This window comes from Chiloscyllium punctatum, chromosome 24 (genome assembly GCF_047496795.1).
Source record: "Chiloscyllium punctatum isolate Juve2018m chromosome 24, sChiPun1.3, whole genome shotgun sequence".
Taxonomy (NCBI): Eukaryota; Metazoa; Chordata; class Chondrichthyes; order Orectolobiformes; family Hemiscylliidae; genus Chiloscyllium; species Chiloscyllium punctatum.
The window spans coordinates 43713604-43738884 of record NC_092762.1 but is presented as its reverse complement, the minus strand read 5'-3'; the positions used below and the strand labels follow the sequence as shown (position 1 = coordinate 43738884).

The following is a 25281-nucleotide window of genomic DNA, read 5'->3' as shown; positions in this document are numbered from 1 at the left end:
GGAACCTTCATGCACATCTTCCTTGGTTTGGAGCTGATGGTGATGTGGCCGTGCGTGTGGGAGTGTCGGTGTCTGCGGCTTTGTGGTGGGGTGGATTGTTTCGAGCAGAGAGTGGATGCTGGGGGTAGGGACGGCGCGTGGTGTTGGAGGGTTGATGATGAGGCCGTCTCATGAGCACCGTTCTTACTTTGGCGGTGCTGTGTTGTAGGCTTGCTGATGGCTTTGACGGTGCCAGAGGTGTGTGTTGAGGAGGGTTGCTACAGTAGAGAGAGGACGGTGCGGCAATGGAGTGGGGGGATGATGAAGAGAGACGGCGGCTTGGAATCGGCCCTGCACAGCCGGGGCTGCCAGTCTTTCCGACTGAATCGCGTGGATTGTGTCAGAATGGCTGCGCGAGAGTGTGAAGCGCGAACGTGTTTTCCAGCTCAGGCAGGGAAAGCCGTAGCCGGGCAGGCGGCCTGCCACCAGCCCGGGTAGCTCAGTCGGTAGAGCATCAGACTTTTAATCTGAGGGTCCAGGGTTCAAGTCCCTGCTCGGGCGGGTCGCTTTTAAATCGCTCTGCCACGGGACAACAGCGAAGGCGCAGGGCAGTGCTGACAAATCAGACTCAATGGCCCTTACATTGTGGCGGTGGAAGCAAGCACAGGGCAGTTTTGCCTGCATTTCCGAACTGTCGCAGTTGCTGCCGTAATCGCGGAACGCGTGGCTTCTGTTTGAATTGATCTCTTTAAGGTCCTCCAAATGCGCGAAATCAGAAATTAGCATAGAATCCCTCGACTGTGGAAACAGGCTACCGACTCTCCCAAGAGTATCCCCCACACACCTAAACCCCCACCTCGTGACTCCGAACCTGCACATGCCTGAAAACAAGGGGCAATTTAGCATGGCCAAAACACCTGCGCTGCACTCCTTTGGACTGTGGGAGGAAACCGGATCCGTCGGACGAAATCCACGCAGACACGGGGAGAATGTGCAAACTCCACACAGGGAGTCGCCCGAGGCTCGAATGCGCCAAGGGTTCGTGGTGATGGGAGGCAGCAGTGAAATCCTGATTATATTTGCAGGTGCTGAAGCTTCGATTTATGGAGACTGCTCTCATCGATGGTCAGCTTTTTTTTTTCAAATCAACTCAGACACGTCCAACGGAACCTTCATGCACATCTTCCTTGGTTTGGAGCTGATGGTGATGTGGCCGTGCGTGTGGGAGTGTCGGTGTCTGCGGCTTTGTGGTGGGGTGGATTGTTTCGAGCAGAGAGTGGATGCTGGGGGTAGGGACGGCGCGTGGTGTTGGAGGGTTGATGATGAGGCCGTCTCATGAGCACCGTTCTTACTTTGGCGGTGCTGTGTTGTAGGCTTGCTGATGGCTTTGACGGTGCCAGAGGTGTGTGTTGAGGAGGGTTGCTACAGTAGAGAGAGGACGGTGCGGCAATGGAGTGGGGGGATGATGAAGAGAGACGGCGGCTTGGAATCGGCCCTGCACAGCCGGGGCTGCCAGTCTTTCCGACTGAATCGCGTGGATTGTGTCAGAATGGCTGCGCGAGAGTGTGAAGCGCGAACGTGTTTTCCAGCTCAGGCAGGGAAAGCCGTAGCCGGGCAGGCGGCCTGCCACGAGCCCGGGTAGCTCAGTCGGTAGAGCATCAGACTTTTAATCTGAGGGTCCAGGGTTCAAGTCCCTGCTCGGGCGGGTCGCTTTTAAATCGCTCTGCCACGGGACAACAGCGAAGGCGCAGGGCAGTGCTAACAAATCAGACTCAATGGCCCTTACATTGTGGCGGTGGAAGCAAGCACAGGGCAGTTTTGCCTGCATTTCCGAACTGTCGCAGTTGCTGCCGTAATCGCGGAACGCGTGGCTTCTGTTTGAATTGATCTCTTTAAGGTCCTCCAAATGCGCGAAATCAGAAATTAGCATAGAATCCCTCGACTGTGGAAACAAGCTACCGACTCTCCCAAGAGTATCCCCCACACACCTAAACCCCCACCTCGTGACTCCGAACCTGCACATGCCTGAAAACAAGGGGCAATTTAGCATGGCCAAAACACCTGCGCTGCACTCCTTTGGACTGTGGGAGGAAACCGGATCCGTCGGACGAAATCCACGCAGACACGGGGAGAATGTGCAAACTCCACACAGGGAGTCGCCCGAGGCTCGAATGCGCCAAGGGTTCGTGGTGATGGGAGGCAGCAGTGAAATCCTGATTATATTTGCAGGTGCTGAAGCTTCGATTTATGGAGACTGCTCTCATCGATGGTCAGCTTTTTTTTTTCAAATCAACTCAGACACGTCCAACGGAACCTTCATGCACATCTTCCTTGGTTTGGAGCTGATGGTGATGTGGCCGTGCGTGTGGGAGTGTCGGTGTCTGCGGCTTTGTGGTGGGGTGGATTGTTTCGAGCAGAGAGTGGATGCTGGGGGTAGGGACGGCGCGTGGTGTTGGAGGGTTGATGATGAGGCCGTCTCATGAGCACCGTTCTTACTTTGGCGGTGCTGTGTTGTAGGCTTGCTGATGGCTTTCACGGTGCCAGAGGTGTGTGTTGAGGAGGGTTGCTACAGTAGAGAGAGGACGGTGCGGCAATGGAGTGGGGGGATGATGAAGAGAGACGGCGGCTTGGAATCGGCCCTGCACAGCCGGGGCTGCCAGTCTTTCCGACTGAATCGCGTGGATTGTGTCAGAATGGCTGCGCGAGAGTGTGAAGCGCGAACGTGTTTTCCAGCTCAGGCAGGGAAAGCCGTAGCCGGGCAGGCGGCCCGCCACCAGCCCGGGTAGCTCAGTCGGTAGAGCATCAGACTTTTAATCTGAGGGTCCAGGGTTCAAATCCCTGCTCGGGCGGGTCGCTTTTAAATCGCTCTGCCACGGGACAACAGCGAAGGCGCAGGGCAGTGCTAACAAATCAGACTCAATGGCCCTTACATTGTGGCGGTGGAAGCAAGCACAGGGCAGTTTTGCCTGCATTTCCGAACTGTCGCAGTTGCTGCCGTAATCGCGGAACGCGTGGCTTCTGTTTGAATTGATCTCTTTAAGGTCCTCCAAATGCGCGAAATCAGAAATTAGCATAGAATCCCTCGACTGTGGAAACAGGCTACCGACTCTCCCAAGAGTATCCCCCACACACCTAAACCCCCACCTCGTGACTCCGAACCTGCACATGCCTGAAAACAAGGGGCAATTTAGCATGGCCAAAACACCTGCGCTGCACTCCTTTGGACTGTGGGAGGAAACCGGATCCGTCGGACGAAATCCACGCAGACACGGGGAGAATGTGCAAACTCCACACAGGGAGTCGCCCGAGGCTCGAATGCGCCAAGGGTTCGTGGCGATGGGAGGCAGCAGTGAAATCCTGATTATATTTGCAGGTGCTGAAGCTTCGATTTATGGAGACTGCTCTCATCGATGGTCTGCTTTTGTTTTCAAATCAACTCAGACACGTCCAACGGAACCTTCATGCACATCTTCCTTGGTTTGGAGCTGATGGTGATGTGGCCGTGCGTGTGGGAGTGTCGGTGTCTGCGGCTTTGTGGTGGGGTGGATTGTTTCGAGCAGAGAGTGGATGCTGGGGGTAGGGACGGCGCGTGGTGTTGGAGGGTTGATGATGAGGCCGTCTCATGAGCACCGTTCTTACTTTGGCGGTGCTGTGTTGTAGGCTTGCTGATGGCTTTGACGGTGCCAGAGGTGTGTGTTGAGGAGGGTTGCTACAGTAGAGAGAGGACGGTGCGGCAATGGAGTGGGGGGATGATGAAGAGAGACGGCGGCTTGGAATCGGCCCTGCACAGCCGGGGCTGCCAGTCTTTCCGACTGAATCGCGTGGATTGTGTCAGAATGGCTGCGCGAGAGTGTGAAGCGCGAACGTGTTTTCCAGCTCAGGCAGGGAAAGCCGTAGCCGGGCAAGCGGCCTGCCACCAGCCCGGGTAGCTCAGTCGGTAGAGCATCAGACTTTTAATCTGAGGGTCCAGGGTTCAAGTCCCTGCTCGGGCGGGTCGCTTTTAAATCGCTCTGCCACGGGACAACAGCGAAGGCGCAGGGCAGTGCTAACAAATCAGACTCAATGGCCCTTACATTGTGGCGGTGGAAGCAAGCACAGGGCAGTTTTGCCTGCATTTCCGAACTGTCGCAGTTGCTGCCGTAATCGCGGAACGCGTGGCTTCTGTTTGAATTGATCTCTTTAAGGTCCTCCAAATGCGCGAAATCAGAAATTAGCATAGAATCCCTCGACTGTGGAAACAAGCTACCGACTCTCCCAAGAGTATCCCCCACACACCTAAACCCCCACCTCGTGACTCCGAACCTGCACATGCCTGAAAACAAGGGGCAATTTAGCATGGCCAAAACACCTGCGCTGCACTCCTTTGGACTGTGGGAGGAAACCGGATCCGTCGGACGAAATCCACGCAGACACGGGGAGAATGTGCAAACTCCACACAGGGAGTCGCCCGAGGCTCGAATGCGCCAAGGGTTCGTGGCGATGGGAGGCAGCAGTGAAATCCTGATTATATTTGCAGGTGCTGAAGCTTCGATTTATGGAGACTGCTCTCATCGATGGTCTGCTTTTGTTTTCAAATCAACTCAGACACGTCCAACGGAACCTTCATGCACATCTTCCTTGGTTTGGAGCTGATGGTGATGTGGCCGTGCGTGTGGGAGTGTCGGTGTCTGCGGCTTTGTGGTGGGGTGGATTGTTTCGAGCAGAGAGTGGATGCTGGGGGTAGGGACGGCGCGTGGTGTTGGAGGGTTGATGATGAGGCCGTCTCATGAGCACCGTTCTTACTTTGGCGGTGCTGTGTTGTAGGCTTGCTGATGGCTTTCACGGTGCCAGAGGTGTGTGTTGAGGAGGGTTGCTACAGTAGAGAGAGGACGGTGCGGCAATGGAGTGGGGGGATGATGAAGAGAGACGGCGGCTTGGAATCGGCCCTGCACAGCCGGGGCTGCCAGTCTTTCCGACTGAATCGCGTGGATTGTGTCAGAATGGCTGCGCGAGAGTGTGAAGCGCGAACGTGTTTTCCAGCTCAGGCAGGGAAAGCCGTAGCCGGGCAGGCGGCCCGCCACCAGCCCGGGTAGCTCAGTCGGTAGAGCATCAGACTTTTAATCTGAGGGTCCAGGGTTCAAGTCCCTGCTCGGGCGGGTCGCTTTTAAATCGCTCTGCCACGGGACAACAGCGAAGGCGCAGGGCAGTGCTAACAAATCAGACTCAATGGCCCTTACATTGTGGCGGTGGAAGCAAGCACAGGGCAGTTTTGCCTGCATTTCCGAACTGTCGCAGTTGCTGCCGTAATCGCGGAACGCGTGGCTTCTGTTTGAATTGATCTCTTTAAGGTCCTCCAAATGCGCGAAATCAGAAATTAGCATAGAATCCCTCGACTGTGGAAACAGGCTACCGACTCTCCCAAGAGTATCCCCCACACACCTAAACCCCCACCTCGTGACTCCGAACCTGCACATGCCTGAAAACAAGGGGCAATTTAGCATGGCCAAAACACCTGCGCTGCACTCCTTTGGACTGTGGGAGGAAACCGGATCCGTCGGACGAAATCCACGCAGACACGGGGAGAATGTGCAAACTCCACACAGGGAGTCGCCCGAGGCTCGAATGCGCCAAGGGTTCGTGGCGATGGGAGGCAGCAGTGAAATCCTGATTATATTTGCAGGTGCTGAAGCTTCGATTTATGGAGACTGCTCTCATCGATGGTCTGCTTTTGTTTTCAAATCAACTCAGACACGTCCAACGGAACCTTCATGCACATCTTCCTTGGTTTGGAGCTGATGGTGATGTGGCCGTGCGTGTGGGAGTGTCGGTGTCTGCGGCTTTGTGGTGGGGTGGATTGTTTCGAGCAGAGAGTGGATGCTGGGGGTAGGGACGGCGCGTGGTGTTGGAGGGTTGATGATGAGGCCGTCTCATGAGCACCGTTCTTACTTTGGCGGTGCTGTGTTGTAGGCTTGCTGATGGCTTTGACGGTGCCAGAGGTGTGTGTTGAGGAGGGTTGCTACAGTAGAGAGAGGACGGTGCGGCAATGGAGTGGGGGGATGATGAAGAGAGACGGCGGCTTGGAATCGGCCCTGCACAGCCGGGGCTGCCAGTCTTTCCGACTGAATCGCGTGGATTGTGTCAGAATGGCTGCGCGAGAGTGTGAAGCGCGAACGTGTTTTCCAGCTCAGGCAGGGAAAGCCGTAGCCGGGCAGGCGGCCTGCCACGAGCCCGGGTAGCTCAGTCGGTAGAGCATCAGACTTTTAATCTGAGGGTCCAGGGTTCAAGTCCCTGCTCGGGCGGGTCGCTTTTAAATCGCTCTGCCACGGGACAACAGCGAAGGCGCAGGGCAGTGCTAACAAATCAGACTCAATGGCCCTTACATTGTGGCGGTGGAAGCAAGCACAGGGCAGTTTTGCCTGCATTTCCGAACTGTCGCAGTTGCTGCCGTAATCGCGGAACGCGTGGCTTCTGTTTGAATTGATCTCTTTAAGGTCCTCCAAATGCGCGAAATCAGAAATTAGCATAGAATCCCTCGACTGTGGAAACAGGCTACCGACTCTCCCAAGAGTATCCCCCACACACCTAAACCCCCACCTCGTGACTCCGAACCTGCACATGCCTGAAAACAAGGGGCAATTTAGCATGGCCAAAACACCTGCGCTGCACTCCTTTGGACTGTGGGAGGAAACCGGATCCGTCGGACGAAATCCACGCAGACACGGGGAGAATGTGCAAACTCCACACAGGGAGTCGCCCGAGGCTCGAATGCGCCAAGGGTTCGTGGCGATGGGAGGCAGCAGTGAAATCCTGATTATATTTGCAGGTGCTGAAGCTTCGATTTATGGAGACTGCTCTCATCGATGGTCAGCTTTTTTTTTTCAAATCAACTCAGACACGTCCAACGGAACCTTCATGCACATCTTCCTTGGTTTGGAGCTGATGGTGATGTGGCCGTGCGTGTGGGAGTGTCGGTGTCTGCGGCTTTGTGGTGGGGTGGATTGTTTCGAGCAGAGAGTGGATGCTGGGGGTAGGGACGGCGCGTGGTGTTGGAGGGTTGATGATGAGGCCGTCTCATGAGCACCGTTCTTACTTTGGCGGTGCTGTGTTGTAGGCTTGCTGATGGCTTTGACGGTGCCAGAGGTGTGTGTTGAGGAGGGTTGCTACAGTAGAGAGAGGACGGTGCGGCAATGGAGTGGGGGGATGATGAAGAGAGACGGCGGCTTGGAATCGGCCCTGCACAGCCGGGGCTGCCAGTCTTTCCGACTGAATCGCGTGGATTGTGTCAGAATGGCTGCGCGAGAGTGTGAAGCGCGAACGTGTTTTCCAGCTCAGGCAGGGAAAGCCGTAGCCGGGCAGGCGGCCTGCCACCAGCCCGGGTAGCTCAGTCGGTAGAGCATCAGACTTTTAATCTGAGGGTCCAGGGTTCAAGTCCCTGCTCGGGCGGGTCGCTTTTAAATCGCTCTGCCACGGGACAACAGCGAAGGCGCAGGGCAGTGCTAACAAATCAGACTCAATGGCCCTTACATTGTGGCGGTGGAAGCAAGCACAGGGCAGTTTTGCCTGCATTTCCGAACTGTCGCAGTTGCTGCCGTAATCGCGGAACGCGTGGCTTCTGTTTGAATTGATCTCTTTAAGGTCCTCCAAATGCGCGAAATCAGAAATTAGCATAGAATCCCTCGACTGTGGAAACAGGCTACCGACTCTCCCAAGAGTATCCCCCACACACCTAAACCCCCACCTCGTGACTCCGAACCTGCACATGCCTGAAAACAAGGGGCAATTTAGCATGGCCAAAACACCTGCGCTGCACTCCTTTGGACTGTGGGAGGAAACCGGATCCGTCGGACGAAATCCACGCAGACACGGGGAGAATGTGCAAACTCCACACAGGGAGTCGCCCGAGGCTCGAATGCGCCAAGGGTTCGTGGCGATGGGAGGCAGCAGTGAAATCCTGATTATATTTGCAGGTGCTGAAGCTTCGATTTATGGAGACTGCTCTCATCGATGGTCTGCTTTTGTTTTCAAATCAACTCAGACACGTCCAACGGAACCTTCATGCACATCTTCCTTGGTTTGGAGCTGATGGTGATGTGGCCGTGCGTGTGGGAGTGTCGGTGTCTGCGGCTTTGTGGTGGGGTGGATTGTTTCGAGCAGAGAGTGGATGCTGGGGGTAGGGACGGCGCGTGGTGTTGGAGGGTTGATGATGAGGCCGTCTCATGAGCACCGTTCTTACTTTGGCGGTGCTGTGTTGTAGGCTTGCTGATGGCTTTGACGGTGCCAGAGGTGTGTGTTGAGGAGGGTTGCTACAGTAGAGAGAGGACGGTGCGGCAATGGAGTGGGGGGATGATGAAGAGAGACGGCGGCTTGGAATCGGCCCTGCACAGCCGGGGCTGCCAGTCTTTCCGACTGAATCGCGTGGATTGTGTCAGAATGGCTGCGCGAGAGTGTGAAGCGCGAACGTGTTTTCCAGCTCAGGCAGGGAAAGCCGTAGCCGGGCAGGCGGCTTGCCACGAGCCCGGGTAGCTCAGTCGGTAGAGCATCAGACTTTTAATCTGAGGGTCCAGGGTTCAAGTCCCTGCGCGGGCGGGTCGCTTTTAAATCGCTCTGCCACGGGACAACAGCGAAGGCGCAGGGCAGTGCTAACAAATCAGACTCAATGGCCCTTACATTGTGGCGGTGGAAGCAAGCACAGGGCAGTTTTGCCTGCATTTCCGAACTGTCGCAGTTGCTGCCGTAATCGCGGAACGCGTGGCTTCTGTTTGAATTGATCTCTTTAAGGTCCTCCAAATGCGCGAAATCAGAAATTAGCATAGAATCCCTCGACTGTGGAAACAGGCTACCGACTCTCCCAAGAGTATCCCCCACACACCTAAACCCCCACCTCGTGACTCCGAACCTGCACATGCCTGAAAACAAGGGGCAATTTAGCATGGCCAAAACACCTGCGCTGCACTCCTTTGGACTGTGGGAGGAAACCGGATCCGTCGGACGAAATCCACGCAGACACGGGGAGAATGTGCAAACTCCACACAGGGAGTCGCCCGAGGCTCGAATGCGCCAAGGGTTCGTGGCGATGGGAGGCAGCAGTGAAATCCTGATTATATTTGCAGGTGCTGAAGCTTCGATTTATGGAGACTGCTCTCATCGATGGTCTGCTTTTGTTTTCAAATCAACTCAGACACGTCCAACGGAACCTTCATGCACATCTTCCTTGGTTTGGAGCTGATGGTGATGTGGCCGTGCGTGTGGGAGTGTCGGTGTCTGCGGCTTTGTGGTGGGGTGGATTGTTTCGAGCAGAGAGTGGATGCTGGGGGTAGGGACGGCGCGTGGTGTTGGAGGGTTGATGATGAGGCCGTCTCATGAGCACCGTTCTTACTTTGGCGGTGCTGTGTTGTAGGCTTGCTGATGGCTTTCACGGTGCCAGAGGTGTGTGTTGAGGAGGGTTGCTACAGTAGAGAGAGGACGGTGCGGCAATGGAGTGGGGGGATGATGAAGAGAGACGGCGGCTTGGAATCGGCCCTGCACAGCCGGGGCTGCCAGTCTTTCCGACTGAATCGCGTGGATTGTGTCAGAATGGCTGCGCGAGAGTGTGAAGCGCGAACGTGTTTTCCAGCTCAGGCAGGGAAAGCCGTAGCCGGGCAGGCGGCCTGCCACCAGCCCGGGTAGCTCAGTCGGTAGAGCATCAGACTTTTAATCTGAGGGTCCAGGGTTCAAGTCCCTGCTCGGGCGGGTCGCTTTTAAATCGCTCTGCCACGGGACAACAGCGAAGGCGCAGGGCAGTGCTAACAAATCAGACTCAATGGCCCTTACATTGTGGCGGTGGAAGCAAGCACAGGGCAGTTTTGCCTGCATTTCCGAACTGTCGCAGTTGCTGCCGTAATCGCGGAACGCGTGGCTTCTGTTTGAATTGATCTCTTTAAGGTCCTCCAAATGCGCGAAATCAGAAATTAGCATAGAATCCCTCGACTGTGGAAACAAGCTACCGACTCTCCCAAGAGTATCCCCCACACACCTAAACCCCCACCTCGTGACTCCGAACCTGCACATGCCTGAAAACAAGGGGCAATTTAGCATGGCCAAAACACCTGCGCTGCACTCCTTTGGACTGTGGGAGGAAACCGGATCCGTCGGACGAAATCCACGCAGACACGGGGAGAATGTGCAAACTCCACACAGGGAGTCGCCCGAGGCTCGAATGCGCCAAGGGTTCGTGGCGATGGGAGGCAGCAGTGAAATCCTGATTATATTTGCAGGTGCTGAAGCTTCGATTTATGGAGACTGCTCTCATCGATGGTCTGCTTTTGTTTTCAAATCAACTCAGACACGTCCAACGGAACCTTCATGCACATCTTCCTTGGTTTGGAGCTGATGGTGATGTGGCCGTGCGTGTGGGAGTGTCGGTGTCTGCGGCTTTGTGGTGGGGTGGATTGTTTCGAGCAGAGAGTGGATGCTGGGGGTAGGGACGGCGCGTGGTGTTGGAGGGTTGATGATGAGGCCGTCTCATGAGCACCGTTCTTACTTTGGCGGTGCTGTGTTGTAGGCTTGCTGATGGCTTTGACGGTGCCAGAGGTGTGTGTTGAGGAGGGTTGCTACAGTAGAGAGAGGACGGTGCGGCAATGGAGTGGGGGGATGATGAAGAGAGACGGCGGCTTGGAATCGGCCCTGCACAGCCGGGGCTGCCAGTCTTTCCGACTGAATCGCGTGGATTGTGTCAGAATGGCTGCGCGAGAGTGTGAAGCGCGAACGTGTTTTCCAGCTCAGGCAGGGAAAGCCGTAGCCGGGCAGGCGGCCTGCCACGAGCCCGGGTAGCTCAGTCGGTAGAGCATCAGACTTTTAATCTGAGGGTCCAGGGTTCAAGTCCCTGCTCGGGCGGGTCGCTTTTAAATCGCTCTGCCACGGGACAACAGCGAAGGCGCAGGGCAGTGCTAACAAATCAGACTCAATGGCCCTTACATTGTGGCGGTGGAAGCAAGCACAGGGCAGTTTTGCCTGCATTTCCGAACTGTCGCAGTTGCTGCCGTAATCGCGGAACGCGTGGCTTCTGTTTGAATTGATCCCTTTAAGGTCCTCCAAATGCGCGAAATCAGAAATTAGCATAGAATCCCTCGACTGTGGAAACAGGCTACCGACTCTCCCAAGAGTATCCCCCACACACCTAAACCCCCACCTCGTGACTCCGAACCTGCACATGCCTGAAAACAAGGGGCAATTTAGCATGGCCAAAACACCTGCGCTGCACTCCTTTGGACTGTGGGAGGAAACCGGATCCGTCGGACGAAATCCACGCAGACACGGGGAGAATGTGCAAACTCCACACAGGGAGTCGCCCGAGGCTCGAATGCGCCAAGGGTTCGTGGCGATGGGAGGCAGCAGTGAAATCCTGATTATATTTGCAGGTGCTGAAGCTTCGATTTATGGAGACTGCTCTCATCGATGGTCTGCTTTTGTTTTCAAATCAACTCAGACACGTCCAACGGAACCTTCATGCACATCTTCCTTGGTTTGGAGCTGATGGTGATGTGGCCGTGCGTGTGGGAGTGTCGGTGTCTGCGGCTTTGTGGTGGGGTGGATTGTTTCGAGCAGAGAGTGGATGCTGGGGGTAGGGACGGCGCGTGGTGTTGGAGGGTTGATGATGAGGCCGTCTCATGAGCACCGTTCTTACTTTGGCGGTGCTGTGTTGTAGGCTTGCTGATGGCTTTGACGGTGCCAGAGGTGTGTGTTGAGGAGGGTTGCTACAGTAGAGAGAGGACGGTGCGGCAATGGAGTGGGGGGATAATGAAGAGAGACGGCGGCTTGGAATCGGCCCTGCACAGCCGGGGCTGCCAGTCTTTCCGACTGAATCGCGTGGATTGTGTCAGAATGGCTGCGCGAGAGTGTGAAGCGCGAACGTGTTTTCCAGCTCAGGCAGGGAAAGCCGTAGCCGGGCAGGCGGCCTGCCACGAGCCTGGGTAGCTCAGTCGGTAGAGCATCAGACTTTTAATCTGAGGGTCCAGGGTTCAAGTCCCTGCTCGGGCGGGTCGCTTTTAAATCGCTCTGCCACGGGACAACAGCGAAGGCGCAGGGCAGTGCTAACAAATCAGACTCAATGGCCCTTACATTGTGGCGGTGGAAGCAAGCACAGGGCAGTTTTGCCTGCATTTCCGAACTGTCGCAGTTGCTGCCGTAATCGCGGAACGCGTGGCTTCTGTTTGAATTGATCTCTTTAAGGTCCTCCAAATGCGCGAAATCAGAAATTAGCATAGAATCCCTCGACTGTGGAAACAGGCTACCGACTCTCCCAAGAGTATCCCCCACACACCTAAACCCCCACCTCGTGACTCCGAACCTGCACATGCCTGAAAACAAGGGGCAATTTAGCATGGCCAAAACACCTGCGCTGCACTCCTTTGGACTGTGGGAGGAAACCGGATCCGTCGGACGAAATCCACGCAGACACGGGGAGAATGTGCAAACTCCACACAGGGAGTCGCCCGAGGCTCGAATGCGCCAAGGGTTCGTGGCGATGGGAGGCAGCAGTGAAATCCTGATTATATTTGCAGGTGCTGAAGCTTCGATTTATGGAGACTGCTCTCATCGATGGTCTGCTTTTGTTTTCAAATCAACTCAGACACGTCCAACGGAACCTTCATGCACATCTTCCTTGGTTTGGAGCTGATGGTGATGTGGCCGTGCGTGTGGGAGTGTCGGTGTCTGCGGCTTTGTGGTGGGGTGGATTGTTTCGAGCAGAGAGTGGATGCTGGGGGTAGGGACGGCGCGTGGTGTTGGAGGGTTGATGATGAGGCCGTCTCATGAGCACCGTTCTTACTTTGGCGGTGCTGTGTTGTAGGCTTGCTGATGGCTTTGACGGTGCCAGAGGTGTGTGTTGAGGAGGGTTGCTACAGTAGAGAGAGGACGGTGCGGCAATGGAGTGGGGGGATAATGAAGAGAGACGGCGGCTTGGAATCGGCCCTGCACAGCCGGGGCTGCCAGTCTTTCCGACTGAATCGCGTGGATTGTGTCAGAATGGCTGCGCGAGAGTGTGAAGCGCGAACGTGTTTTCCAGCTCAGGCAGGGAAAGCCGTAGCCGGGCAGGCGGCCTGCCACCAGCCCGGGTAGCTCAGTCGGTAGAGCATCAGACTTTTAATCTGAGGGTCCAGGGTTCAAGTCCCTGCTCGGGCGGGTCGCTTTTAAATCGCTCTGCCACGGGACAACAGCGAAGGCGCAGGGCAGTGCTAACAAATCAGACTCAATGGCCCTTACATTGTGGCGGTGGAAGCAAGCACAGGGCAGTTTTGCCTGCATTTCCGAACTGTCGCAGTTGCTGCCGTAATCGCGGAACGCGTGGCTTCTGTTTGAATTGATCTCTTTAAGGTCCTCCAAATGCGCGAAATCAGAAATTAGCATAGAATCCCTCGACTGTGGAAACAGGCTACCGACTCTCCCAAGAGTATCCCCCACACACCTAAACCCCCACCTCGTGACTCCGAACCTGCACATGCCTGAAAACAAGGGGCAATTTAGCATGGCCAAAACACCTGCGCTGCACTCCTTTGGACTGTGGGAGGAAACCGGATCCGTCGGACGAAATCCACGCAGACACGGGGAGAATGTGCAAACTCCACACAGGGAGTCGCCCGAGGCTCGAATGCGCCAAGGGTTCGTGGCGATGGGAGGCAGCAGTGAAATCCTGATTATATTTGCAGGTGCTGAAGCTTCGATTTATGGAGACTGCTCTCATCGATGGTCTGCTTTTGTTTTCAAATCAACTCAGACACGTCCAACGGAACCTTCATGCACATCTTCCTTGGTTTGGAGCTGATGGTGATGTGGCCGTGCGTGTGGGAGTGTCGGTGTCTGCGGCTTTGTGGTGGGGTGGATTGTTTCGAGCAGAGAGTGGATGCTGGGGGTAGGGACGGCGCGTGGTGTTGGAGGGTTGATGATGAGGCCGTCTCATGAGCACCGTTCTTACTTTGGCGGTGCTGTGTTGTAGGCTTGCTGATGGCTTTGACGGTGCCAGAGGTGTGTGTTGAGGAGGGTTGCTACAGTAGAGAGAGGACGGTGCGGCAATGGAGTGGGGGGATGATGAAGAGAGACGGCGGCTTGGAATCGGCCCTGCACAGCCGGGGCTGCCAGTCTTTCCGACTGAATCGCGTGGATTGTGTCAGAATGGCTGCGCGAGAGTGTGAAGCGCGAACGTGTTTTCCAGCTCAGGCAGGGAAAGCCGTAGCCGGGCAGGCGGCCTGCCACGAGCCCGGGTAGCTCAGTCGGTAGAGCATCAGGCTTTTAATCTGAGGGTCCAGGGTTCAAGTCCCTGCTCGGGCGGGTCGCTTTTAAATCGCTCTGCCACGGGACAACAGCGAAGGCGCAGGGCAGTGCTAACAAATCAGACTCAATGGCCCTTACATTGTGGCGGTGGAAGCAAGCACAGGGCAGTTTTGCCTGCATTTCCGAACTGTCGCAGTTGCTGCCGTAATCGCGGAACGCGTGGCTTCTGTTTGAATTGATCTCTTTAAGGTCCTCCAAATGCGCGAAATCAGAAATTAGCATAGAATCCCTCGACTGTGGAAACAAGCTACCGACTCTCCCAAGAGTATCCCCCACACACCTAAACCCCCACCTCGTGACTCCGAACCTGCACATGCCTGAAAACAAGGGGCAATTTAGCATGGCCAAAACACCTGCGCTGCACTCCTTTGGACTGTGGGAGGAAACCGGATCCGTCGGACGAAATCCACGCAGACACGGGGAGAATGTGCAAACTCCACACAGGGAGTCGCCCGAGGCTCGAATGCGCCAAGGGTTCGTGGCGATGGGAGGCAGCAGTGAAATCCTGATTATATTTGCAGGTGCTGAAGCTTCGATTTATGGAGACTGCTCTCATCGATGGTCTGCTTTTGTTTTCAAATCAACTCAGACACGTCCAACGGAACCTTCATGCACATCTTCCTTGGTTTGGAGCTGATGGTGATGTGGCCGTGCGTGTGGGAGTGTCGGTGTCTGCGGCTTTGTGGTGGGGTGGATTGTTTCGAGCAGAGAGTGGATGCTGGGGGTAGGGACGGCGCGTGGTGTTGGAGGGTTGATGATGAGGCCGTCTCATGAGCACCGTTCTTACTTTGGCGGTGCTGTGTTGTAGGCTTGCTGATGGCTTTGACGGTGCCAGAGGTGTGTGTTGAGGAGGGTTGCTACAGTAGAGAGAGGACGGTGCGGCAATGGAGTGGGGGGATGATGAAGAGAGACGGCGGCTTGGAATCGGCCCTGCACAGCCGGGGCTGCCAGTCTTTCCGACTGAATCGCGTGGATTGTGTCAGAATGGCTGCGCGAGAGTGTGAAGCGCGAACGTGTTTTCCAGCTCAGGCAGGGAAAGCCGTAGCCGGGCAGGCGGCCTGCCACCAGCCCGGGTAGCTCAGTCGGTAGAGCCTCAGACTTTTAATCTGAGGGTCCAGGGTTCAAGTCCCTGCTCGGGCGGGTCGCTTTTAAATCGCTCTGCCACGGGACAACAGCGAAGGCGCAGGGCAGTGCTAACAAATCAGACTCAATGGCCCTTACATTGTGGCGGTGGAAGCAAGCACAGGGCAGTTTTGCCTGCATTTCCGAACTGTCGCAGTTGCTGCCGTAATCGCGGAACGCGTGGCTTCTGTTTGAATTGATCTCTTTAAGGTCCTCCAAATGCGCGAAATCAGAAATTAGCATAGAATCCCTCGACTGTGGAAACAGGCTACCGACTCTCCCAAGAGTATCCCCCACACACCTAAACCCCCACCTCGTGACTCCGAACCTGCACATGCCTGAAAACAAGGGGCAATTTAGCATGGCCAAAACACCTGCGCTGCACTCCTTTGGACTGTGGGAGGAAACCGGATCCGTCGGACGAAATCCACGCAGACACGGGGAGAATGTGCAAACTCCACACAGGGAGTCGCCCGAGGCTCGAATGCGCCAAGGGTTCGTGGCGATGGGAGGCAGCAGTGAAATCCTGATTATATTTGCAGGTGCTGAAGCTTCGATTTATGGAGACTGCTCTCATCGATGGTCTGCTTTTGTTTTCAAATCAACTCAGACACGTCCAACGGAACCTTCATGCACATCTTCCTTGGTTTGGAGCTGATGGTGATGTGGCCGTGCGTGTGGGAGTGTCGGTGTCTGCGGCTTTGTGGTGGGGTGGATTGTTTCGAGCAGAGAGTGGATGCTGGGGGTAGGGACGGCGCGTGGTGTTGGAGGGTTGATGATGAGGCCGTCTCATGAGCACCGTTCTTACTTTGGCGGTGCTGTGTTGTAGGCTTGCTGATGGCTTTGACGGTGCCAGAGGTGTGTGTTGAGGAGGGTTGCTACAGTAGAGAGAGGACGGTGCGGCAATGGAGTGGGGGGATGATGAAGAGAGACGGCGGCTTGGAATCGGCCCTGCACAGCCGGGGCTGCCAGTCTTTCCGACTGAATCGCGTGGATTGTGTCAGAATGGCTGCGCGAGAGTGTGAAGCGCGAACGTGTTTTCCAGCTCAGGCAGGGAAAGCCGTAGCCGGGCAGGCGGCCTGCCACCAGCCCGGGTAGCTCAGTCGGTAGAGCATCAGACTTTTAATCTGAGGGTCCAGGGTTCAAGTCCCTGCTCGGGCGGGTCGCTTTTAAATCGCTCTGCCACGGGACAACAGCGAAGGCGCAGGGCAGTGCTAACAAATCAGACTCAATGGCCCTTACATTGTGGCGGTGGAAGCAAGCACAGGGCAGTTTTGCCTGCATTTCCGAACTGTCGCAGTTGCTGCCGTAATCGCGGAACGCGTGGCTTCTGTTTGAATTGATCTCTTTAAGGTCCTCCAAATGCGCGAAATCAGAAATTAGCATAGAATCCCTCGACTGTGGAAACAGGCTACCGACTCTCCCAAGAGTATCCCCCACACACCTAAACCCCCACCTCGTGACTCCGAACCTGCACATGCCTGAAAACAAGGGGCAATTTAGCATGGCCAAAACACCTGCGCTGCACTCCTTTGGACTGTGGGAGGAAACCGGATCCGTCGGACGAAATCCACGCAGACACGGGGAGAATGTGCAAACTCCACACAGGGAGTCGCCCGAGGCTCGAATGCGCCAAGGGTTCGTGGCGATGGGAGGCAGCAGTGAAATCCTGATTATATTTGCAGGTGCTGAAGCTTCGATTTATGGAGACTGCTCTCATCGATGGTCTGCTTTTGTTTTCAAATCAACTCAGACACGTCCAACGGAACCTTCATGCACATCTTCCTTGGTTTGGAGCTGATGGTGATGTGGCCGTGCGTGTGGGAGTGTCGGTGTCTGCGGCTTTGTGGTGGGGTGGATTGTTTCGAGCAGAGAGTGGATGCTGGGGGTAGGGACGGCGCGTGGTGTTGGAGGGTTGATGATGAGGCCGTCTCATGAGCACCGTTCTTACTTTGGCGGTGCTGTGTTGTAGGCTTGCTGATGGCTTTGACGGTGCCAGAGGTGTGTGTTGAGGAGGGTTGCTACAGTAGAGAGAGGACGGTGCGGCAATGGAGTGGGGGGATGATGAAGAGAGACGGCGGCTTGGAATGGGCCCTGCACAGCCGGGGCTGCCAGTCTTTCCGACTGAATCGCGTGGATTGTGTCAGAATGGCTGCGCGAGAGTGTGAAGCGCGAACGTGTTTTCCAGCTCAGGCAGGGAAAGCCGTAGCCGGGCAGGCGGCCTGCCACCAGCCCGGGTAGCTCAGTCGGTAGAGCATCAGACTTTTAATCTGAGGGTCCAGGGTTCAAGTCCCTGCTCGGGCGGGTCGCTTTTAAATCGCTCTGCCACGGGACAACAGCGAAGGCGCAGGGCAGTGCTAACAAATCAGACTCAATGGCCCTTACATTGTGGCGGTGGAAGCAAGCACAGGGCAGTTTTGCCTGCATTTCCGAACTGTCGCAGTTGCTGCCGTAATCGCGGAACGCGTGGCTTCTGTTTGAATTGATCTCTTTAAGGTCCTCCAAATGCGCGAAATCAGAAATTAGCATAGAATCCCTCGACTGTGGAAACAGGCTACCGACTCTCCCAAGAGTATCCCCCACACACCTAAACCCCCACCTCGTGACTCCGAACCTGCACATGCCTGAAAACAAGGGGCAATTTAGCATGGCCAAAACACCTGCGCTGCACTCCTTTGGACTGTGGGAGGAAACCGGATCCGTCGGACGAAATCCACGCAGACACGGGGAGAATGTGCAAACTCCACACAGGGAGTCGCCCGAGGCTCGAATGCGCCAAGGGTTCGTGGCGATGGGAGGCAGCAGTGAAATCCTGATTATATTTGCAGGTGCTGAAGCTTCGATTTATGGAGACTGCTCTCATCGATGGTCTGCTTTTGTTTTCAAATCAACTCAGACACGTCCAACGGAACCTTCATGCACATCTTCCTTGGTTTGGAGCTGATGGTGATGTGGCCGTGCGTGTGGGAGTGTCGGTGTCTGCGGCTTTGTGGTGGGGTGGATTGTTTCGAGCAGAGAGTGGATGCTGGGGGTAGGGACGGCGCGTGGTGTTGGAGGGTTGATGATGAGGCCGTCTCATGAGCACCGTTCTTACTTTGGCGGTGCTGTGTTGTAGGCTTGCTGATGGCTTTGACGGTGCCAGAGGTGTGTGTTGAGGAGGGTTGCTACAGTAGAGAGAGGACGGTGCGGCAATGGAGTGGGGGGATGATGAAGAGAGACGGCGGCTTGGAATCGGCCCTGCACAGCCGGGGCTGCCAGTCTTTCCGACTGAATCGCGTGGATTGTGTCAGAATGGCTGCGCGAGAGTGTGAAGCGCGAACGTGTTTTCCAGCTCAGGCAGGGAAAGCCGTAGCCGGGCAGGCGGCCTGCCACGAGCCCGGGTAGCTCAGTCGGTAGAGCATCAGACTTTTAATCTGAGGGTCCAGGGTTCAAGTCCCTGCTCGGGCGGGTCGCTTTTAAATCGCTCTGCCACGGGACAACAGCGAAGGCGCAGGGCAGTGCTAACAAATCAGACTCAATGGCCCTTACATTGTGGCGGTGGAAGCAAGCACAGGGCAGTTTTGCCTGCATTTCCGAACTGTCGCAGTTGCTGCCGTAATCGCGGAACGCGTGGCTTCTGTTTGAATTGATCTCTTTAAGGTCCTCCAAATGCGCGAAATCAGAAATTAGCATAGAATCCCTCGACTGTGGAAACAGGCTACCGACTCTCCCAAGAGTATCCCCCACACACCTAAACCCCCACCTCGTGACTCCGAACCTGCACATGCCTGAAAACAAGGGGCAATTTAGCATGGCCAAAACACCTGCGCTGCACTCCTTTGGACTGTGGGAGGAAACCGGATCCGTCGGACGAAATCCACGCAGACACGGGGAGAATGTGCAAACTCCACACAGGGAGTCGCCCGAGGCTCGAATGCGCCAAGGGTTCGTGGCGATGGGAGGCAGCAGTGAAATCCTGATTATATTTGCAGGTGCTGAAGCTTCGATTTATGGAGACTGCTCTCATCGATGGTCTGCTTTTGTTTTCAAATCAACTCAGACACGTCCAACGGAACCTTCATGCACATCTTCCTTGGTTTGGAGCTGATGGTGGTGTGGCCGTGCGTGTGGGAGTGTCGGTGTCTGCGGCTTTGTGGTGGGGTGGATTGTTTCGAGCAGAGAGTGGATGCTGGGGGTAGGGACGGCGCGTGGTGTTGGAGGGTTGATGATGAGGCCGTCTCATGAGCACCGTTCTTACTTTGGCGGTGCTGTGTTGTAGGCTTGCTGATGGCTTTGACGGTGCCAGAGGTGTGTGTTGAGGAGGGTTGCTACAGTAGAGAGAGGACGGTGCGGCAATGGAGTGGGGGGATGATGAAGAGAGACGGCGGCTTGGAATCGGCCCTGCACAGCCGGGGCTGCCAGTCTTTCCGACTGAATCGCGTGGATTGTGTCAGAATGGCTGCGCGAGAGTGTGAAGCGCGAACGTGTTTTCCAGCTCAGGCAGGGAAAGCCGTAGCCGGGCAGGCGGCCTGCCACCAGCCCGGGTAGCTCAGTCGGTAGAGCATCAGACTTTTAATCTGAGGGTCCAGGGTTCAAGTCCCTGCTCGGGCGGGTCGCTTTTAAATCGCTCTGCCACGGGACAACAGCGAAGGCGCAGGGCAGTGCTAACAAATCAGACTCAATGGCCCTTACATTGTGGCGGTGGAAGCAAGCACAGGGCAGTTTTGCCTGCATTTCCGAACTGTCGCAGTTGCTGCCGTAATCGCGGAACGCGTGGCTTCTGTTTGAATTGATCTCTTTAAGGTCCTCCAAATGCGCGAAATCAGAAATTAGCATAGAATCCCTCGACTGTGGAAACAGGCTACCGACTCTCCCAAGAGTATCCCCCACACACCTAAACCCCCACCTCGTGACTCCGAACCTGCACATGCCTGAAAACAAGGGGCAATTTAGCATGGCCAAAACACCTGCGCTGCACTCCTTTGGACTGTGGGAGGAAACCGGATCCGTCGGACGAAATCCACGCAGACACGGGGAGAATGTGCAAACTCCACACAGGGAGTCGCCCGAGGCTCGAATGCGCCAAGGGTTCGTGGCGATGGGAGGCAGCAGTGAAATCCTGATTATATTTGCAGGTGCTGAAGCTTCGATTTATGGAGACTGCTCTCATCGATGGTCTGCTTTTGTTTTCAAATCAACTCAGACACGTCCAGCGGAACCTTCATGCACATCTTCCTTGGTTTGGAGCTGATGGTGATGTGGCCGTGCGTGTGGGAGTGTCGGTGTCTGCGGCTTTGTGGTGGGGTGGATTGTTTCGAGCAGAGAGTGGATGCTGGGGGTAGGGACGGCGCGTGGTGTTGGAGGGTTGATGATGAGGCCGTCTCATGAGCACCGTTCTTACTTTGGCGGTGCTGTGTTGTAGGCTTGCTGATGGCTTTGACGGTGCCAGAGGTGTGTGTTGAGGAGGGTTGCTACAGTAGAGAGAGGACGGTGCGGCAATGGAGTGGGGGGATGATGAAGAGAGACGGCGGCTTGGAATCGGCCCTGCACAGCCGGGGCTGCCAGTCTTTCCGACTGAATCGCGTGGATTGTGTCAGAATGGCTGCGCGAGAGTGTGAAGCGCGAACGTGTTTTCCAGCTCAGGCAGGGAAGGCCGTAGCCGGGCAGGCGGCCTGCCACCAGCCCGGGTAGCTCAGTCGGTAGAGCATCAGACTTTTAATCTGAGGGTCCAGGGTTCAAGTCCCTGCTCGGGCGGGTCGCTTTTAAATCGCTCTGCCACGGGACAACAGCGAAGGCGCAGGGCAGTGCTAACAAATCAGACTCAATGGCCCTTACATTGTGGCGGTGGAAGCAAGCACAGGGCAGTTTTGCCTGCATTTCCGAACTGTCGCAGTTGCTGCCGTAATCGCGGAACGCGTGGCTTCTGTTTGAATTGATCTCTTTAAGGTCCTCCAAATGCGCGAAATCAGAAATTAGCATAGAATCCCTCGACTGTGGAAACAAGCTACCGACTCTCCCAAGAGTATCCCCCACACACCTAAACCCCCACCTCGTGACTCCGAACCTGCACATGCCTGAAAACAAGGGGCAATTTAGCATGGCCAAAACACCTGCGCTGCACTCCTTTGGACTGTGGGAGGAAACCGGATCCGTCGGACGAAATCCACGCAGACACGGGGAGAATGTGCAAACTCCACACAGGGAGTCGCCCGAGGCTCGAATGCGCCAAGGGTTCGTGGCGATGGGAGGCAGCAGTGAAATCCTGATTATATTTGCAGGTGCTGAAGCTTCGATTTATGGAGACTGCTCTCATCGATGGTCTGCTTTTGTTTTCAAATCAACTCAGACACGTCCAACGGAACCTTCATGCACATCTTCCTTGGTTTGGAGCTGATGGTGATGTGGCCGTGCGTGTGGGAGTGTCGGTGTCTGCGGCTTTGTGGTGGGGTGGATTGTTTCGAGCAGAGAGTGGATGCTGGGGGTAGGGACGGCGCGTGGTGTTGGAGGGTTGATGATGAGGCCGTCTCATGAGCACCGTTCTTACTTTGGCGGTGCTGTGTTGTAGGCTTGCTGATGGCTTTGACGGTGCCAGAGGTGTGTGTTGAGGAGGGTTGCTACAGTAGAGAGAGGACGGTGCGGCAATGGAGTGGGGGGATGATGAAGAGAGACGGCGGCTTGGAATCGGCCCTGCACAGCCGGGGCTGCCAGTCTTTCCGACTGAATCGCGTGGATTGTGTCAGAATGGCTGCGCGAGAGTGTGAAGCGCGAACGTGTTTTCCAGCTCAGGCAGGGAAAGCCGTAGCCGGGCAGGCGGCCTGCCACCAGCCCGGGTAGCTCAGTCGGTAGAGCATCAGACTTTTAATCTGAGGGTCCAGGGTTCAAGTCCCTGCTCGGGCGGGTCGCTTTTAAATCGCTCTGCCACGGGACAACAGCGAAGGCGCAGGGCAGTGCTAACAAATCAGACTCAATGGCCCTTACATTGTGGCGGTGGAAGCAAGCACAGGGCAGTTTTGCCTGCATTTCCGAACTGTCGCAGTTGCTGCCGTAATCGCGGAACGCGTGGCTTCTGTTTGAATTGATCTCTTTAAGGTCCTCCAAATGCGCGAAATCAGAAATTAGCATAGAATCCCTCGACTGTGGAAACAGGCTACCGACTCTCCCAAGAGTATCCCCCACACACCTAAACCCCCACCTCGTGACTCCGAACCTGCACATGCCTGAAAACAAGGGGCAATTTAGCATGGCCAAAACACCTGCGCTGCACTCCTTTGGACTGTGGGAGGAAACCGGATCCGTCGGACGAAATCCACGCAGACACGGGGAGAATGTGCAAACTCCACACAGGGAGTCGCCCGAGGCTCGAATGCGCCAAGGGTTCGTGGCGATGGGAGGCAGCAGTGAAATCCTGATTATATTTGCAGGTGCTGAAGCTTCGATTTATGGAGACTGCTCTCATCGATGGTCTGCTTTTGTTTTCAAATCAACTCAGACACGTCCAGCGGAACCTTCATGCACATCTTCCTTGGTTTGGAGCTGATGGTGATGTGGCCGTGCGTGTGGGAGTGTCGGTGTCTGCGGCTTTGTGGTGGGGTGGATTGTTTCGAGCAGAGAGTGGATGCTGGGGGTAGGGACGGCGCGTGGTGTTGGAGGGTTGATGATGAGGCCGTCTCATGAGCACCGTTCTTACTTTGGCGGTGCTGTGTTGTAGGCTTGCTGATGGCTTTGACGGTGCCAGAGGTGTGTGTTGAGGAGGGTTGCTACAGTAGAGAGAGGACGGTGCGGCAATGGAGTGGGGGGATGATGAAGAGAGACGGCGGCTTGGAATCGGCCCTGCACAGCCGGGGCTGCCAGTCTTTCCGACTGAATCGCGTGGATTGTGTCAGAATGGCTGCGCGAGAGTGTGAAGCGCGAACGTGTTTTCCAGCTCAGGCAGGGAAAGCCGTAGCCGGGCAGGCGGCCTGCCACCAGCCCGGGTAGCTCAGTCGGTAGAGCATCAGACTTTTAATCTGAGGGTCCAGGGTTCAAGTCCCTGCTCGGGCGGGTCGCTTTTAAATCGCTCTGCCACGGGACAACAGCGAAGGCGCAGGGCAGTGCTAACAAATCAGACTCAATGGCCCTTACATTGTGGCGGTGGAAGCAAGCACAGGGCAGTTTTGCCTGCATTTCCGAACTGTCGCAGTTGCTGCCGTAATCGCGGAACGCGTGGCTTCTGTTTGAATTGATCTCTTTAAGGTCCTCCAAATGCGCGAAATCAGAAATTAGCATAGAATCCCTCGACTGTGGAAACAGGCTACCGACTCTCCCAAGAGTATCCCCCACACACCTAAACCCCCACCTCGTGACTCCGAACCTGCACATGCCTGAAAACAAGGGGCAATTTAGCATGGCCAAAACACCTGCGCTGCACTCCTTTGGACTGTGGGAGGAAACCGGATCCGTCGGACGAAATCCACGCAGACACGGGGAGAATGTGCAAACTCCACACAGGGAGTCGCCCGAGGCTCGAATGCGCCAAGGGTTCGTGGCGATGGGAGGCAGCAGTGAAATCCTGATTATATTTGCAGGTGCTGAAGCTTCGATTTATGGAGACTGCTCTCATCGATGGTCTGCTTTTGTTTTCAAATCAACTCAGACACGTCCAACGGAACCTTCATGCACATCTTCCTTGGTTTGGAGCTGATGGTGATGTGGCCGTGCGTGTGGGAGTGTCGGTGTCTGCGGCTTTGTGGTGGGGTGGATTGTTTCGAGCAGAGAGTGGATGCTGGGGGTAGGGACGGCGCGTGGTGTTGGAGGGTTGATGATGAGGCCGTCTCATGAGCACCGTTCTTACTTTGGCGGTGCTGTGTTGTAGGCTTGCTGATGGCTTTGACGGTGCCAGAGGTGTGTGTTGAGGAGGGTTGCTACAGTAGAGAGAGGACGGTGCGGCAATGGAGTGGGGGGATGATGAAGAGAGACGGCGGCTTGGAATCGGCCCTGCACAGCCGGGGCTGCCAGTCTTTCCGACTGAATCGCGTGGATTGTGTCAGAATGGCTGCGCGAGAGTGTGAAGCGCGAACGTGTTTTCCAGCTCAGGCAGGGAAAGCCGTAGCCGGGCAGGCGGCCTGCCACCAGCCCGGGTAGCTCAGTCGGTAGAGCATCAGACTTTTAATCTGAGGGTCCAGGGTTCAAGTCCCTGCTCGGGCGGGTCGCTTTTAAATCGCTCTGCCACGGGACAACAGCGAAGGCGCAGGGCAGTGCTAACAAATCAGACTCAATGGCCCTTACATTGTGGCGGTGGAAGCAAGCACAGGGCAGTTTTGCCTGCATTTCCGAACTGTCGCAGTTGCTGCCGTAATCGCGGAACGCGTGGCTTCTGTTTGAATTGATCTCTTTAAGGTCCTCCAAATGCGCGAAATCAGAAATTAGCATAGAATCCCTCGACTGTGGAAACAGGCTACCGACTCTCCCAAGAGTATCCCCCACACACCTAAACCCCCACCTCGTGACTCCGAACCTGCACATGCCTGAAAACAAGGGGCAATTTAGCATGGCCAAAACACCTGCGCTGCACTCCTTTGGACTGTGGGAGGAAACCGGATCCGTCGGACGAAATCCACGCAGACACGGGGAGAATGTGCAAACTCCACACAGGGAGTCGCCCGAGGCTCGAATGCGCCAAGGGTTCGTGGCGATGGGAGGCAGCAGTGAAATCCTGATTATATTTGCAGGTGCTGAAGCTTCGATTTATGGAGACTGCTCTCATCGATGGTCTGCTTTTGTTTTCAAATCAACTCAGACACGTCCAACGGAACCTTCATGCACATCTTCCTTGGTTTGGAGCTGATGGTGATGTGGCCGTGCGTGTGGGAGTGTCGGTGTCTGCGGCTTTGTGGTGGGGTGGATTGTTTCGAGCAGAGAGTGGATGCTGGGGGTAGGGAC

General features: G+C 55.7%; 22 non-coding genes across 22 annotated transcripts; all 22 read left to right on the top strand.

Moving 5' to 3' along the window:
* The first annotated feature begins 467 nt into the window (after nucleotides 1-467).
* On the top strand, nucleotides 468-540 carry trnak-uuu (transfer RNA lysine (anticodon UUU)). Its single transcript has one exon. It is a non-coding gene; the product is annotated as a tRNA-Lys (tRNA).
* Nucleotides 541-1611: 1071 nt separating this feature from the next.
* Nucleotides 1612-1684, top strand: trnak-uuu (transfer RNA lysine (anticodon UUU)). The gene has a single exon. It is a non-coding gene; the product is annotated as a tRNA-Lys (tRNA).
* A 1071-nt stretch (nucleotides 1685-2755) lies between these two features.
* trnak-uuu (transfer RNA lysine (anticodon UUU)) lies at nucleotides 2756-2828 on the top strand. Its single transcript has one exon. It is a non-coding gene; the product is annotated as a tRNA-Lys (tRNA).
* A 1070-nt stretch (nucleotides 2829-3898) lies between these two features.
* On the top strand, nucleotides 3899-3971 carry trnak-uuu (transfer RNA lysine (anticodon UUU)). The gene has a single exon. It is a non-coding gene; the product is annotated as a tRNA-Lys (tRNA).
* Nucleotides 3972-5041: 1070 nt separating this feature from the next.
* trnak-uuu (transfer RNA lysine (anticodon UUU)) lies at nucleotides 5042-5114 on the top strand. The gene has a single exon. It is a non-coding gene; the product is annotated as a tRNA-Lys (tRNA).
* Nucleotides 5115-6184: 1070 nt separating this feature from the next.
* On the top strand, nucleotides 6185-6257 carry trnak-uuu (transfer RNA lysine (anticodon UUU)). The gene has a single exon. It is a non-coding gene; the product is annotated as a tRNA-Lys (tRNA).
* A 1071-nt stretch (nucleotides 6258-7328) lies between these two features.
* trnak-uuu (transfer RNA lysine (anticodon UUU)) lies at nucleotides 7329-7401 on the top strand. The gene has a single exon. It is a non-coding gene; the product is annotated as a tRNA-Lys (tRNA).
* Nucleotides 7402-8471: 1070 nt separating this feature from the next.
* On the top strand, nucleotides 8472-8544 carry trnak-uuu (transfer RNA lysine (anticodon UUU)). Its single transcript has one exon. It is a non-coding gene; the product is annotated as a tRNA-Lys (tRNA).
* A 1070-nt stretch (nucleotides 8545-9614) lies between these two features.
* trnak-uuu (transfer RNA lysine (anticodon UUU)) lies at nucleotides 9615-9687 on the top strand. The gene has a single exon. It is a non-coding gene; the product is annotated as a tRNA-Lys (tRNA).
* Nucleotides 9688-10757: 1070 nt separating this feature from the next.
* trnak-uuu (transfer RNA lysine (anticodon UUU)) lies at nucleotides 10758-10830 on the top strand. Its single transcript has one exon. It is a non-coding gene; the product is annotated as a tRNA-Lys (tRNA).
* A 1070-nt stretch (nucleotides 10831-11900) lies between these two features.
* Nucleotides 11901-11973, top strand: trnak-uuu (transfer RNA lysine (anticodon UUU)). The gene has a single exon. It is a non-coding gene; the product is annotated as a tRNA-Lys (tRNA).
* A 1070-nt stretch (nucleotides 11974-13043) lies between these two features.
* Nucleotides 13044-13116, top strand: trnak-uuu (transfer RNA lysine (anticodon UUU)). The gene has a single exon. It is a non-coding gene; the product is annotated as a tRNA-Lys (tRNA).
* A 1070-nt stretch (nucleotides 13117-14186) lies between these two features.
* On the top strand, nucleotides 14187-14259 carry trnak-uuu (transfer RNA lysine (anticodon UUU)). The gene has a single exon. It is a non-coding gene; the product is annotated as a tRNA-Lys (tRNA).
* A 1070-nt stretch (nucleotides 14260-15329) lies between these two features.
* On the top strand, nucleotides 15330-15402 carry trnak-uuu (transfer RNA lysine (anticodon UUU)). The gene has a single exon. It is a non-coding gene; the product is annotated as a tRNA-Lys (tRNA).
* A 1070-nt stretch (nucleotides 15403-16472) lies between these two features.
* Nucleotides 16473-16545, top strand: trnak-uuu (transfer RNA lysine (anticodon UUU)). Its single transcript has one exon. It is a non-coding gene; the product is annotated as a tRNA-Lys (tRNA).
* Nucleotides 16546-17615: 1070 nt separating this feature from the next.
* Nucleotides 17616-17688, top strand: trnak-uuu (transfer RNA lysine (anticodon UUU)). Its single transcript has one exon. It is a non-coding gene; the product is annotated as a tRNA-Lys (tRNA).
* A 1070-nt stretch (nucleotides 17689-18758) lies between these two features.
* On the top strand, nucleotides 18759-18831 carry trnak-uuu (transfer RNA lysine (anticodon UUU)). Its single transcript has one exon. It is a non-coding gene; the product is annotated as a tRNA-Lys (tRNA).
* Nucleotides 18832-19901: 1070 nt separating this feature from the next.
* On the top strand, nucleotides 19902-19974 carry trnak-uuu (transfer RNA lysine (anticodon UUU)). The gene has a single exon. It is a non-coding gene; the product is annotated as a tRNA-Lys (tRNA).
* A 1070-nt stretch (nucleotides 19975-21044) lies between these two features.
* trnak-uuu (transfer RNA lysine (anticodon UUU)) lies at nucleotides 21045-21117 on the top strand. The gene has a single exon. It is a non-coding gene; the product is annotated as a tRNA-Lys (tRNA).
* A 1070-nt stretch (nucleotides 21118-22187) lies between these two features.
* On the top strand, nucleotides 22188-22260 carry trnak-uuu (transfer RNA lysine (anticodon UUU)). The gene has a single exon. It is a non-coding gene; the product is annotated as a tRNA-Lys (tRNA).
* A 1070-nt stretch (nucleotides 22261-23330) lies between these two features.
* Nucleotides 23331-23403, top strand: trnak-uuu (transfer RNA lysine (anticodon UUU)). The gene has a single exon. It is a non-coding gene; the product is annotated as a tRNA-Lys (tRNA).
* A 1070-nt stretch (nucleotides 23404-24473) lies between these two features.
* On the top strand, nucleotides 24474-24546 carry trnak-uuu (transfer RNA lysine (anticodon UUU)). The gene has a single exon. It is a non-coding gene; the product is annotated as a tRNA-Lys (tRNA).
* Nucleotides 24547-25281: the final 735 nt, after the last annotated feature.